This window comes from Cupressus sempervirens, chromosome 3 (assembly GCF_028749045.1).
Source record: "Cupressus sempervirens isolate cs-2001-9-10 chromosome 3, ASM2874904v1, whole genome shotgun sequence".
Lineage (NCBI taxonomy): Eukaryota > Viridiplantae > Streptophyta > Pinopsida > Cupressales > Cupressaceae > Cupressus > Cupressus sempervirens.
In genome coordinates this window covers 874,634,878-874,649,085 of record NC_143120.1, presented here as the reverse complement: position 1 = coordinate 874,649,085, position 14,208 = coordinate 874,634,878, and positions in this window count along the sequence as shown.

The window sequence follows — 14,208 nt, the reverse complement described above, 5'->3', positions numbered from 1 at the left end:
ATTCCATTCAATGTAAGAGAAAGAGGGGCTTCCAAGGATAACTCTCAATATGACCTATGTTAGATTATCAAGACCTAAGTGAGATAAGGGACACAAATACTAAACCCAAGTCATATTAAAGAAGTACACTAGGAAGGTCTCTTTCATGCAATGTAACTTGATTATAGATATACAAATTAAATAATTAAATTGAGCCATTTGACTATTTGTGAAGTGTAAGCTAGGTCTAGGGACCAAATATACCCAATTAAAATATGAAAATAGGTATACTATAAAAGGAGAAACAAATGATAGGGTACTTACCTCAAAATTTGCAATGGAATATGACTTTTTGTTTAGAAAGCATGAATATAGGATTGTAGCTAAAGTTTTGACTGCATCTGTGATCATGACATAATATCCAAAAAATGCTATATTAATTAGGCTCTTAGGAAGATGTTGAGTAGGTCACAGTGGTACAAATACTTGATAACAAAGTCAATGTGTTCTAAATACACTGTAGAAAAATGGACCCAACTTCTTTGGAAAAGCCTTAGAAAGTTATTTCCTGATATGTGGCCGCACAATCAAAAACTTACATGCCTATTAGAAAATGTGTGTGTGTGTGGGTTGCTATAAATGGGTTTTCCTTAGTCAACCCCGTTCATTGGTGATTTCCACCTCCATGAATAGTCCTTAGGGAGAATATCATGTGTGTATGTAGTGCTTGGGAATCCTAGATTGTAGATCTAGAATGTAAAGGAGCTAGTAAATGCTAAGAATATACTCTATGAGTGAAACCCTAGCATGTAAGTGTGCTTGCAAATGTAAATGTGTGCAATATATTAAGAGACAAAGATCATAGCTGAACATATCATAGAAATCATACCAAGCCCCCAAGGCTAAAGTATTCTAACCATCTTCACAATCCCCTTGCGTCTTCATGGTTTTAAAATGCTTGAATTGAAGTAATATAGATGAAGACCTCACTTTATAATGAAGGAATTAGATTCAACCCTTATCTTCCACATTGAAATTTCTCTATGTTTGATTGGGTTGTCCACACATACTTGTACCTTGCTTCTATCATGTGAAAATGATACATTTGATGTCCTTTTATAGTGACAATTTGAAATTATCCCCATGAGAGATGACTACAATGGACTAGAAAGTAATAAAAAATTGAAATAGGACCAAGCCCAAAACTGCCTGACCACTAGGGAATAGGTTGACCTGGTTGACCTATTCCCAAGGATGCCAGTATCTTGGGGTTGTAACCCCAACCTTTAGGACTATAGAGGGTTTGGGTGAATATACATAGAGCATTGATAAATTAAGGATAGATTTAGTAAACAGGGCCTAAAAAGAGAAGGATGCATACAAATTTAGTCCCACCTTGGCCGATGAGTGAGAAAACAAAAAATCAAGGAGGAAGTGTTAGGTCTTACCTCAACTTTTCCTAAGAGAGAGAAAGAGAGAGGAAAGTGTGTGGTCCAAGTGTAAATGTTCAATACAAATACACTAACGAGGAGCTAAAAGCTCATAAATTATAGTGTGTCCAACTATAGATGGTACATTTATCCACCACTTTAGTGGTATGTGACACTATGTGCATATACAACCTAAAGTAAGAAAAGTATATATAACTGAAAAGGGATATGGTTAGGTCCACATCTATAGTTCATGAAAGAAAACATTAGTAACCACATCCTATAGAACCATGGGTTAGTGATAATAAAAATTATTGAGGACTTACTAGAGAAGGGTGATGAAGCTCATAGGTAGCTATATGACCCCCTATTTCAACTTGTTTTTTGAAAAAGGTAAAATAGGGTATCATGTTTACCATAGTGAACTAAATGTAGGAGATGATGATGAGTAGCCTTCAAAATAATTCAATATGAAACTATATATTTTCAAAGGTACTTGGATAGAAAGGTAAATGAATCACGATTCTAACACCTGTAACAATGCATGAATCAGAGTTACCAAACTCAAGATATGATCAAAAGAGTGAAGATATGTATTGATATCTAATAGGAATAATTAATTTTTGAAAACAAATTTTAGAAAGTGATTTTTTTGGTAAAAATGTGAATCAAGGAAAGTAAACCGAAGTTCATCACATAACGTTAAAACTCAAAAGGGGAATCAAGGAAATTTATCCTTTCAATCCTAATTCTAAGGTAACTAGGTCTAGGAAGATTAGTGCTAATCAAATGATAAAGGAGCACTAATGCAAGCCAAGATCTAGTAGTGATAGAATTAAAGAAGGGATGCGATTTATTCCTTGATACCTTTATATGTAGAAAGGGATGTGAAATTATATCACGAGATGTAGGAAATAAATATGCTAAACTAAAGAAGGTAAATAGAAGACTCTCCTTAAGAATGAAGAACTTCAAAACTAATTTTTTGATGTTTGGGCAACTCCAATTGACAAATAATTGAAACATTAAACCTGAAATTGTAAGCTAAGACCCAAAAAATTATTTGGTTGTTTGGCAATGTGAACTTTTCTTAGCAGGGATGACTTTTCCTTGTGCGCGAAAGAAATATAATCCTAATAAAAAATGTCCAAACCTAGATCTATTTTTTCACTTTGAAAGTTCCACAAAAAGGGTATAAGAATCCACAACCTATTTTCTTTTTTGAGATTTGCAATCTGCAAGAAAAATGATTTTTTTGTTGATGGGGGTTAGCCTTGGTCAAACCCCAATTTAGGAAATAACCTTGACTTGAAATAATCAAAATGGTAAGTAGAAGATATTTTCCATAGCGAGTCAAATAGTGAAATGCTAAAAATGTAAAGTAAATGTACAGATTCACCTTAGAATAGTAAGATCTCTTAATTTGAATGCAATGATATCATTTTACCAATTGAATTGAATCAAGAGGAATGCATATGAATAGATGTATAAGATGAAATAAAGGACCTTGAATGTGTTGAGGGAGATGTTGAGGGCTAGATAAACTCCTTCAATTGCTTGAATGCTTGAATCCTTGATCTTCAATTGAGGAATTACCTAAATGCTTGAAAACTTGAGTGCTTGAGTGTTAGTGCACATGTGAATAAGATATTCCTATGTGATAGATTAGATGAAAAATGAGGAAAATGGATAGGTTTATAAAGGGGTCAAAATTAACTTTCTCCCATAGGCTGACTAAACTTAAAATTAGCACCTCAGATCAATTCGGACATGGGACCCAGGGAGTGGAGCCAAGAAAGGATGCACTCTATCCCTAATTGGCCTTGTAGGGATGCATTATGTCCCTAATAAAATAGGGACATAGTATATCCCTTCTAACTAGGTCTCAAAACCATCAAGTGCAAAATTTGAGGTATGATCATTAGAATGTGAAAAATAGATTTTGAGTTATTGGATGAAGGGAAGGGAGGACCTAGGTTGTTGATCATAACTTGATCCTTGTACCATAAAAATAGGAGTATTAAAGAGGATCTATTATGTCCTACCCTCATTCCATTTGAGGGGCATGAGAATAAAGTAGAATAAAGAAAGAGAGGTACACATAAATGATGATATTGCATTAAATAGGTGTTAGACCATGATTTAATTGAAGTGCTTCCAATTTAGATAGTACAATAACCTAATTACTTAATGTATATAAAGTGAAGTTTCCTTTGTTAAAGCTCATTTAGAATATTTTCTTAAAGGCAATGAAGAAGAAAGAGGAAGATGTTGAGGAAGGATGAACTATCATAGATGCGGATAGAGGTGATCCACTAGGCAATAGCGAATGACATAGAGCTAGGGGAAGTATATCTCACTACTTATGACCATTTATTTAAAACTTCGTTCCATTTTTATGATATTGGTAGATTTAAGAAGTTGTTTTTCATGTTATAGGGACTGGTTTTTTTTATTAGGCCAAGAAGTCGTCATATTCCTAGGAAGTTGACTTGTTCCTGGGAGGTCAAGCTATTCCCAAATATGCAAGTCAACCTCTTCCTGAGAAGTTGACCCAATCCTTAGATAGGTTAGAGTACAAATTTATATATTGAAAATTATTATTTTGACATTTTGTACTGATTGATACACATCATGTTGCTATTGCATGAGTTGTCAGTGATGTGTGAACATTGCATGTTGAATATTACAATATACATTTGAGAGCATATACGAGAGCTAGGAGTAGTAGATACATGGATTATGAGAGCCACTAATATCTACTAGGTAGCTTGATTACCTCCTATTGAATTCCAAAGGGTCATGCTATTAGCATTAATAGAGAGATGGGATGAGGATACATGCTAAGTTCATCTACCTTCTAGGAAGATGATAGTTACATTAGAGGATGTGTATCGGATCTTACATCTACTAGTCTAAGGATCAATAGTGAGAACATAGGTCAACCATTCTCTAGAGGGGATTAGTAGGGATTTTGAGTACTTTGTGGGGTTACCACACACACAGAGAGAGAGAGAGAGAGAGAGAGAGAGAGAGAGAGAGAGAGAGAGAGAGAGAGAGAGAGAGAGAGAGAGCCCCAAAGGGTATCTTGATTGGACACACTCCTTTGTTAAGAAGGCTTATGCTTTCTATCATTGTCACAATAGTAATGCCTGACATGAAGGGCACCATTTTCAAGACTCCTCTTACACATGGGTTTCAACACATGGAGAGAGAGTCCACTATATATATAGGGTCAGAGCATGCTCATGCATCTTTATTATGAACTCAAGATTTTTTTAGATACCAAAGACACATCTTGATAATGTGTTCACTCTTACAAGTGTGGGCCTTTGAGAACCTTACATGTACTAGGCTAGCTAGATTCCCTACAAACATACCAACTAAATCATAAAGATTATTTGCATATTCATTTGGCCATTCTTGGTAGTTGGTGATGTTCTATACTAAAGGGTTAGACAAGATCATTTTCCAAGTACATAAATTATATGGAGACCTTACTGGCACATGGTACCATGTTCGAACTCAAAATGTAGCTAATATGGATGTAGAGACAAAGTTTACTAAAGGAAATGCATGAATACATAATAATCCCCTACTATTATGATGGAGTGATGCAGTAGTTTGGTCTTTAATAGGCCCTCCCAACATAAGTGCCTTGATATTCACATGAGAAGAGATACAAGGGGAGGCTTAGGACAATACCTTAGTCGACTATTGATGATATAGAGCTGACAGATATAGAGATTCTAGATGATGTTGAGGTCCTTCTTATAGTCAAGAATGCAAGAGTGTCAAGGAACTACTTGCGATCATCAATGTATAGGGTATGAGACTTGTTGGGACTAAAAATTGCATGGTCAATTTTGAGTACCATTGAGAATTTGAACCTTTTAAATGCTTTTTGATGCCTATGTACCTGACTATACCTTTGAGCCCTGTGAGTTGTTTAATGTTTCTAACACCATGTATATAGCCTATCTAAGCATTTCATGAAGTTAAATTGTCATTTTGAATCATTTTGTGAAGTCTTGGTTTGAGCAAATTCCAAATCTGAATTTTCACTTAAGTGTCACACAAAGAGAGGAGGCTATGTTTGCCATTGAATATCTTGTACCCAGAAATGTTTCATGATTCACCACTTTAGAAGTATCTAGTGTCCAGACTTGAGAACCTATGTTTTAGATTTTGAATCATTTCAAGTTCGTTTGACTAGGTTTTGAATCCCTCAAAGTTGGTAGTTTACTATTTTCATGTTGATGCACATTGCGCCCTATTTGACGTGTTATAATTTTGACCTAGTTGATCAAAATGCTAAAATTCCTTTTGCGTTGCATTTTAGAGGTCAGAGACATGCTACATTTTAGGTTTAAGCTTATGACGAATTTGTTTGATCAGTTTTCAAACATGATTCCAAATGCAATTTATGATTTGTTACTGGTGTCAACATTTGCAAATTTGTCAGAACCCCTATTCATGATGTTATATCTTGAGATCCATCATAGGTCTAATTGAATGGATTGTACCAATTATTTTCCTCTAAAAATACCTTAAGTGTGCCAGTTTTTAAGTCTTGAAAAATCCATTTGCACACTTTCCTAGGTCAATTCCATTCCCAAAAAATGTTTTCTGTCAGTGCTTTCAATTTGCAAAATCTAAGTAGCCCACTTTGACCACTCACCATTTGCGCCCAGTTATCCATCATGAGCCCAAATCATAGACTTATATTCTCCTTGTGATAGTGAACCAACACCCCAGTTTTTGTTTTCCCCAAGTGTCCATTTACCTAGTTTTCAAAGCCAAATCTGAACACATTTTATTATTTTCTAACATGTTTTCTTGTAGGTAGTTTTGAAAGGGTGACTTTGACAGTCAATATCTTTTGACCCTGAATTCATCATGAGATGAGATTTGACAGGGTACAAGTGTGTGGAACAGAGAATTAGTGTGTATGATTTTAGAGCCTGATCAGATGTTTAGGTTAGTTTTTAAAGCTAGCCGACAAGCCCTGTTAGCAAAAAATCAAAATATCTAAGATTCTTTGTGCCTTGTGGAGGCCAAATGATTGGGATTTGATATGCAATTATAGAGAGAAGGTAGAGAGAGCTTTTTCAGCTTCTTGGGAAGGAATTCAGAGGGGACACGTGTCAATTACAAATTCAATCCGAGAATTTCCCTCTTGATATTTATACTTTCTTCTTCTCTTTTGTATGGAATTTTGGAAAGTTTCTTTGGAATGAAGACAGTTAGTAGAATTGGCCCTGGAATTGATGAAGTTTGAATGGAAGATCTGGGATGTGCTGGTTCCAGACCATGAAGCTTTTACTTTGGCTTGTGCTAGTTCTGATAAGTTTCTCATTCCCACCATTTTCTCTCTTGTGTGACAACATTTGTTCATTGTATGGCCTAGTTTATTAGGTTCTTTATGAGTTAATTTCATGCATTTCTATGTATTATTTCAAGGAAATCAATACAAGGAACAAAAAATGTTTAGTTTCAGTTTGAATCTTGGCTCCTTTCTCAATTGAGCTGTGATGTTTTATGGTTTTTGAACAAAGAGCTTAGATAATAGTTGTAGTCCCTTAAGGTTGTATGTTACTTCACTATTGCTTGTAATTCAAGAAATTATGTAAATGCTTCAGAGATTCAACAAGGTTGTAGGTTTATTGAGGAGGATATCATGTAAGAATGAGATTTAGATCAAACATTGATATCTAATTTACAAGGTAAATGGATAGATCTAGAGTCTTGACATAAGATATGTGTTCTAGATATCCAAAATGCATGAAGGAGATTCGTGAATTGCCCAATGGATGAGACACTAATCTATTATAGGATCATAAATTTTTTTTTCATACCTATTTTTCATCCACTTTCCCCACCCACATAAAATCAAAATCAAATTCAAATCATCTTTACATTTTATGTTGAAGAGCTAGAACAATTTAACCCTCACTCAGCTTGTGCATTCCATAGAGTTGTAATTTTCTACTGCACTTCTTTGGTACTACATAAGTCATTAGGAGACATAAGGGTCTTTTATCTACTTTAATAGATTTAGGAATATGTTTTTGCACTGGTGCCATATCGATTGAATCTAAGGTCCACCTGCCTAGGTCTTGTAGAGCCTGAAGTAGAAGAAGGGTCTAGCCTTATAGTTGGCCCAGTGTCTAAAGTGATAGTTTGAAGATGGGAATTAGCTGCCCCTAGATGTACCATATTCTCATTGAGGTGATTGGAAACCGTTAACATTTTCAAACACCAACAAAATGGTGACTCTGCTGGAGACTGTATTGAATCTACATAGTAGACAAACCTTGAGAATTTAAAGAAGATTCAATATGGTAGGAAGAACTTGCTACTGCAGTGAGGTAATTGTGAAGTTCTTTTCATATCCTTGCTGAGTTTTGCGTTCCCCGGTTAAGCTTTGTTCATGGATAGTAGTAGGTTGTAAGATTGGATATAAATTGTGGTTTATGACTATTATAAGTCCATCTTTAGTCAGTTCAATCTCTACAAGTGCTGTTGCAAAAGGTTCAGAGTCAAGAATTTGAAAATGAAGTGTGTCCTCTTTCCAAGGTGTTAGTGATATGCAAGTTTTCCATGTTTGAAAGTCTGGTTCAAAATCTACAAATGGTAAAATTGTTTCAAGTCTTTTCTTACTAAGGTGAGTGGCGACGCTGAAGTAAATCTCTGTACCAGTGCATGTTTTATCTTAATATCAGAGGCTTTTAGTATTTGTGGTCAGATCTAGTTTGTTGGGAAAGAGAAATTATAAGTTTCTTGATTAATGGTTTATGTGGTTACTTGTGTCTACTGAAGTAATTCATTTCAAAGGGAGAATCATTGTTGTGATTTCATTTTCCTCTTCAAGGAGGTGGCGGCTCTACAAGGATTATATCTATGGTGTGAAGGGTTTCATATTTGCACCTGTCAATCAACAGATCTAAGGTTTCAAACAACAACACATAAAGGTATTTTTAGTTTTCATGTCTTTTTCATTCATGAGATTTGAATGGTAGAAATGGTTGCCTCTATCTAGTGTTTCAACACTAAGAAAATAGAGGTAGGAGTTTTTAAAATTTCAAGAGATGGATTTTGAGGCTAGATCTCAAAATGATGTGCCAACTCTTGAAAGTGTTCGTGAAAATATTGCTAGGTTGAAAAGAAAGATTCATGTTAATACTGTCTTAAAGTTAATAAATACAATTGGTAATATTAAAGGTCTTAATGGATTTCAAACTTACATGAAGTTTAAATTAGTAGTTATGAATCTTGATGAATTTTTCAGACCTGAGGATTCTTCATGGCCAATGGTACTCTTAGAAGTTTTTATGCCACATTCAGTTGATTGGTTAGCCAAGCCAAGGTTAGAAAAGATTATTGAATTCCAAGATTTTATCATAGAAATTGAAAGCACTTTGAATAAAAACGAGTGTAATGATAGTGAATGCAATGAGTCCATTGAAAGTGATATTGAATATCAAGAGTCTCAACTTTATTAATCAGAGGATACTAATCAGCAATTTGATAGTATGCATAATGTGGATTCATCTTTTTATGATGATGAGTATGAAGAAGAGGAAAAGTGTAATAGTAGTATTAGTTTTTATTCTAGTGATGAATGTAAATGTTCTAAGATACTGGTTGTTGAGGTGTTGTCTCAGGAAGAAGATTTATGTGATGATCAGAATTCTAATTTTTCACAATATATTACTAGCAAGTCTGTTGTTACAAATGTGCCAAGCCATTCGGATAATAATCATAGCCAAGGAAAATAAATTAGTAGTGAAGTCTTGTTAAGTATTGATGAGATTTCCAATTTGTTGGCTCATGATTTTGAAAGGTATGCTAATCTATCTAAGGATGCTTGTGTTTTATCACATTTTGCATTTCCACATGATGAAGTCATCTCCCCTAAATTTGATGTTGAAGAAGATGTAGTTTCAGAATATGCTATGTCGAGTTTGGGAGGTATATGTGATAGTAATTTATATATCAATGCACATGATGACTTCTATGTTGAGAATGAAAATGTAGGTTAAGGTATGTTGTCAGTTCATGGTTTTCTTGTTTTCATGAGGACAATATACATTCAGATTGCTCATGTGATGAGGAAAGAAATAGTAATGAATTAGTTCATTCTAGTGAGTTATTTGAGGAAGAAATTGATACAGATCAGCATATTGTGAACATGCAATTTCATGATAATTCTTGTGATTTGGTATCTAATCATTTGTTGGAATATGAAGAAAATGCAGCGTATGTTCAATCTAATTTATGGAGTACTGATATTGCAAATGAGGAGAAATTAGATTTTATATTATTTTCATATCCGAATGCACAAGGTGAGTTACCATCTGATTCATGTAACTCATTGAATGAAGTAGAATACCAAGCTTTTATGTTTTTGGTTGAAGGAATCCGTGGTTCAGTTAGTGGTGATCCATTTGAGTTTGATGTCAGTTGTTATGGTCACACTGATTCATTTTTTCATAGTGAGCAAGGTGAAGAAAGTATGTCTAATTTTTATATGCACTATGAAGATAATGATAGTAGTTTTGTTTTGCCTAACGAGATGATTGCGAATGCTGATCTGTTGGGTGAAACAAAGGAGAATGAGAGTTTTAGTTTGAATCAAGAGAATGTAAATGAAAATCAGGTGTATGATAGATGTAAGGAGTTTTGAAAACTTTTTGGTGGCTCGGGGCCATCATTTGTACATAATAGGAGGTAGTTGTTTTTGCTTTCAATAAAGTTGTTCAAGAGAAGTTGTTGTGAGTGGTCTGGTTCTTCCAAAGATTTGAATCCTTGTCATGTATGCAAGGGACATGCATCCCTAGACAGAGCCACTATTGGGACTGAAAATTGCATGGTCAATTTTGAGTACCATTGAGAATTTGAGCCTTTTAAATTCTTTTTGATGCCGATGTACCTGGCTGTACCTTTGAGCCCCGTGAGGTGTTTAATGTTTCTAACACCATGCATATAGGCTGTCTAAGCATTCCATGAAGTTCAATTTCCATTTCAAATCATTTTGTGAAGTCTTGTTTTGAGCAAATTCCAAATCTGCATTTTCACTAGTGTCAAACAATGACAGGAGGTTGTGTTTGCCATTGAATATCTCACACCCAGAAATGTTTCATGATTCACCACTTTGGGAGTATCTAGTGTCCATACTTGAGAACCTATGTTTTAGATTTCAAATTTTTTTGAGTCTGTTTGACTAGGTTTTGAATCCCTCAAAGTTGGTAGTTTACTATTTTCATGCTGATGCACATTGCACATAATTTTGGAAGGCCTTGTTTGATGAGTTATAATTTTGACCCAGTTGACCAAAATGTTAAAATTCTTTTTGCATTGCATTTTAGAGGTTAGAGACATGCTATGTTTTAGGTTTGAGCTTATGACAAATCCATTTGATCAGTTTTCAAATGCGATTCCAAATGCAATTTCTGATTTGTTACTAGTGTTAGCATTTGCAAATTTGTCAAAACCCCTATTTGTGATGTTATATCTCAAGATCCATGATAGGTCAGATCAAATGGATTGTACCACTGTTTTGTCCTCTAAAAATAATTTAAGTGTGCCAGTTTTTAAGTCTTGACAAATCCATTTGCACACTTTCCCAGGTCAATTCCATTCGCAAAAAATGTTTTCTATTAGTGCTTTTAATTTGCAAAATCTGAGTAGCCTACTTTGACCGTTCGCCATTTGCACCCAGTATTTGTTTTCCCCAAGTGTCCATTTACCTAGTTTTCAAAGCCAAATCCAAACACATTTTATTATTTCTGACATGTTTTCTTGCAAGCAGTTTTGAAAGGGTGACTTTGATGGTCAATATCTTTTGACCCTAAATTCATCATGAGACAAGAATTTATGGGGTACAAGTGTGTGGAACAAAGAATTAGTGTGTCTAATTTTAGAGCTTGGTTAGATGTTTGGGTCAATTTTTAAAGCCAGCCAATAGGCCATATTAGTAGAAAATCATAGTTTGCAGATAAGTGATAGAGTGAGTTTTAATTGGCAGTTTAGTGATCAAATTTGTTTTCAATCAGTATGATGGATTCAATAGATTATTTGTGCATTTCAGTCATTTCAAAATGAATTTTTTTTTAGATGGACCCACATTGGGGCTTGACTGATTCCATCAGGCAGAGTGATTCAAAGCATGAGAATAATAAAGCTAAAGTGAATGCCTCTGTGTTTAAAGTGATGAAGCATATTTGTTAACCAAAACATATAAAATGCTTTACAATGTTGGTCATATTTGGTTGATAAATAAAACTCTGCCACAGACCATGATGGTGTTTGGGGAAAGTTTGACCAAAAGCCATTGGATTTGTTTGTGTTCTAGTGTGGATCATTAGTTATAAGATTTTTTCTATTGTGGGATGTTGTTGGTGGGTGGCCAAATACTGATGAGAAAGAAGAGGTATCCATGGCATGAAGAAAATAAATCCCTAAGCAAGGAGGAACACTCCAAAATAGAGGCACTGGTTTTAAGAAGGGGATAGATGTTTTTATATGTCTTTATGCATAACAAAGAATGCCCATGTAAAGGAGCAACCCATAAGAAAACAAGGATAGTCAACACTGAGATGAAGATAGTCAAAGCATGCAAACAATATTTAATGTTTTCAAGCAATGACTTGTGTCTTGTTCTTCTCTCTTCAAAGGCATAAAAGGGGGAAGTTTGAAGGAAAAAGGCACCAAATATGTGGCCCACAACTTGCATGTAGTTGCCTGCGATTTGTAGCAAATGCAACAGGGGTCTCTCATGACTTATAGCAAGGATGACTCACATTTTTGATAACAGAGCAACCCATGGCTAAGGAGGCAAGTAAAAAAGAATAGTCCCTAATTAAAAAGGGAGTCACTATGAAACCAATAGCCAAGTAGAGAATTTCCCATTTGCAAAAGACAAAGGGCGTTAAAGTTAGAAGCAAGGGGTGGATTAGAACAAGATTCCATGCCATTTAAAGTTAGCCAGTCCAAGGTAAAAGAGAGAAACACACAGGATATGGAAGGCCCCACATTGAAGTGCAGGGAAATAAAAAAAAAGAAACCATTGACCACAAAGAGACAAAGCCATGAAATAAGGTGAAGAAAGTAGGCAATCCATGCAAGCCAAAGGAATTGGACAGTAATAAACAATGCACATCTAGCATTCAGGAAGAAAAGAAAGACCTTGCGGCAAGAAAGGAGCACACGACATAAGAAAACAAAGGAAGGCATGCTGTGAGAAAGGTCCAAGGTGGCACATCAAAAGACAAAGCCGTAGCAAAATAAAAAAGGAGGAGCTTTTGCATAAAGCGCCATGCAAGGAGATGAAGCCATCACCAAACTAGGAAGGCTTTCCAAAGCAATCACAGAGAATAGAGAAAAAAGCCATGAAATGACATATATCCCACATCGCTTATACTATGGGATATTTTGTTATTTAAATACAAAATCAAACATAAAATTTTGTGTCTTAAAGACACACGATTTTTTGTGAGCCAAGCATTCCATTGCAGGGCCCACTTGGCCGGCCAGCTGGCGACAAGTCATAAATTTTGAATGAATGTGCATACAAAGACCAATGACATTAGCGTGGAAGCCCAGTCATCAAAAGGTCCAAAATTTGGCAATTCACCATCTTGCTAGCCAGAAAATCCCAAGTTTTCTGGTTAGTGACATAGTGAATTGTTGAAAAACTTCAAAATCTAGTGAAGGTAAAATAAGCAACATGGGTCTTGCCTGGATACAGATCAGTGAATCGTGGAGTGACAAGTGGCAGCTGTACAACGTATGCATCAACAAGATGATAAAATTAAAATGATGTGGCGATGATGTGGAACTTCAGACCAATCACAAGGTGCCATGTGGCATGAGTTCCAAGGAAAATTGTGATGTGGTAGTAGATATCTCAGATCCACCAGATCATGCCATGTAGCAAATCAGAGGGTCATCGCTATGTCGCAAAGAGGAAAGTTGCAGGGAAGATAACATGGCAACATAGCAAATCACAATAGGAAGATGACACATGGCATCGACATGGTGGCAAGGTGGACAAATCCCATGCTGACACATGGCACCTAGTTGGGGAGGTTCAACAGCTGTACAGGCCCGAGCCAATCACATGATGACATGTGGCAGGATGGTCAAACTAAGTTTGACTCAGATAGGAAAATGAGAGAAATTTGAAAGGCATAAATTGTAATATTTTATTGTTCTCCTAAACATGCAATCATCAGAATTTTTAATAAAACCCTGAAATATTTGTAAAGTCAAACTATAGAAAAAGGGATAAAATTTTGAAATTTTCAAGTGCTATACAAAGCCATGAGATAGATGCCTGAAATTCAAATGGCTATAATTGGGGGCAATTTTTATCCGACATGGGCTCTCCAATATACCATCGAAACTGGGAAGATCTATATTTTCCATTTCTAATGTCAGATTGTGCATAGGTATTCATTGGTTCATGCTATATGTCAATTTGTAAATTCTGGGGCATTCTTAGTAGAACAGGCAGATTTCAACATTGATCATCAGAATTGGTTAAAGGACAAATGTAAAAGCTTGTTGCAATTTGAAAGTGAAGAAAATTGATTTTAAGTTGTTTTCTTGTCTTCTAAAGGTCATGTTTAACTAATTTTTACTTTTACCAAGAGTTCACTTTAGCAAAAAAAAAATAGTTATGATCTTGAATCAAAATATTTGAGATTCTTTGTGCCTTGTGGAGGCCAAATGATGGAGATTTGATATGCAGTTACGAGAGACGGTAGAGAGAGGCTTTTTTAGCTTCTGGGGA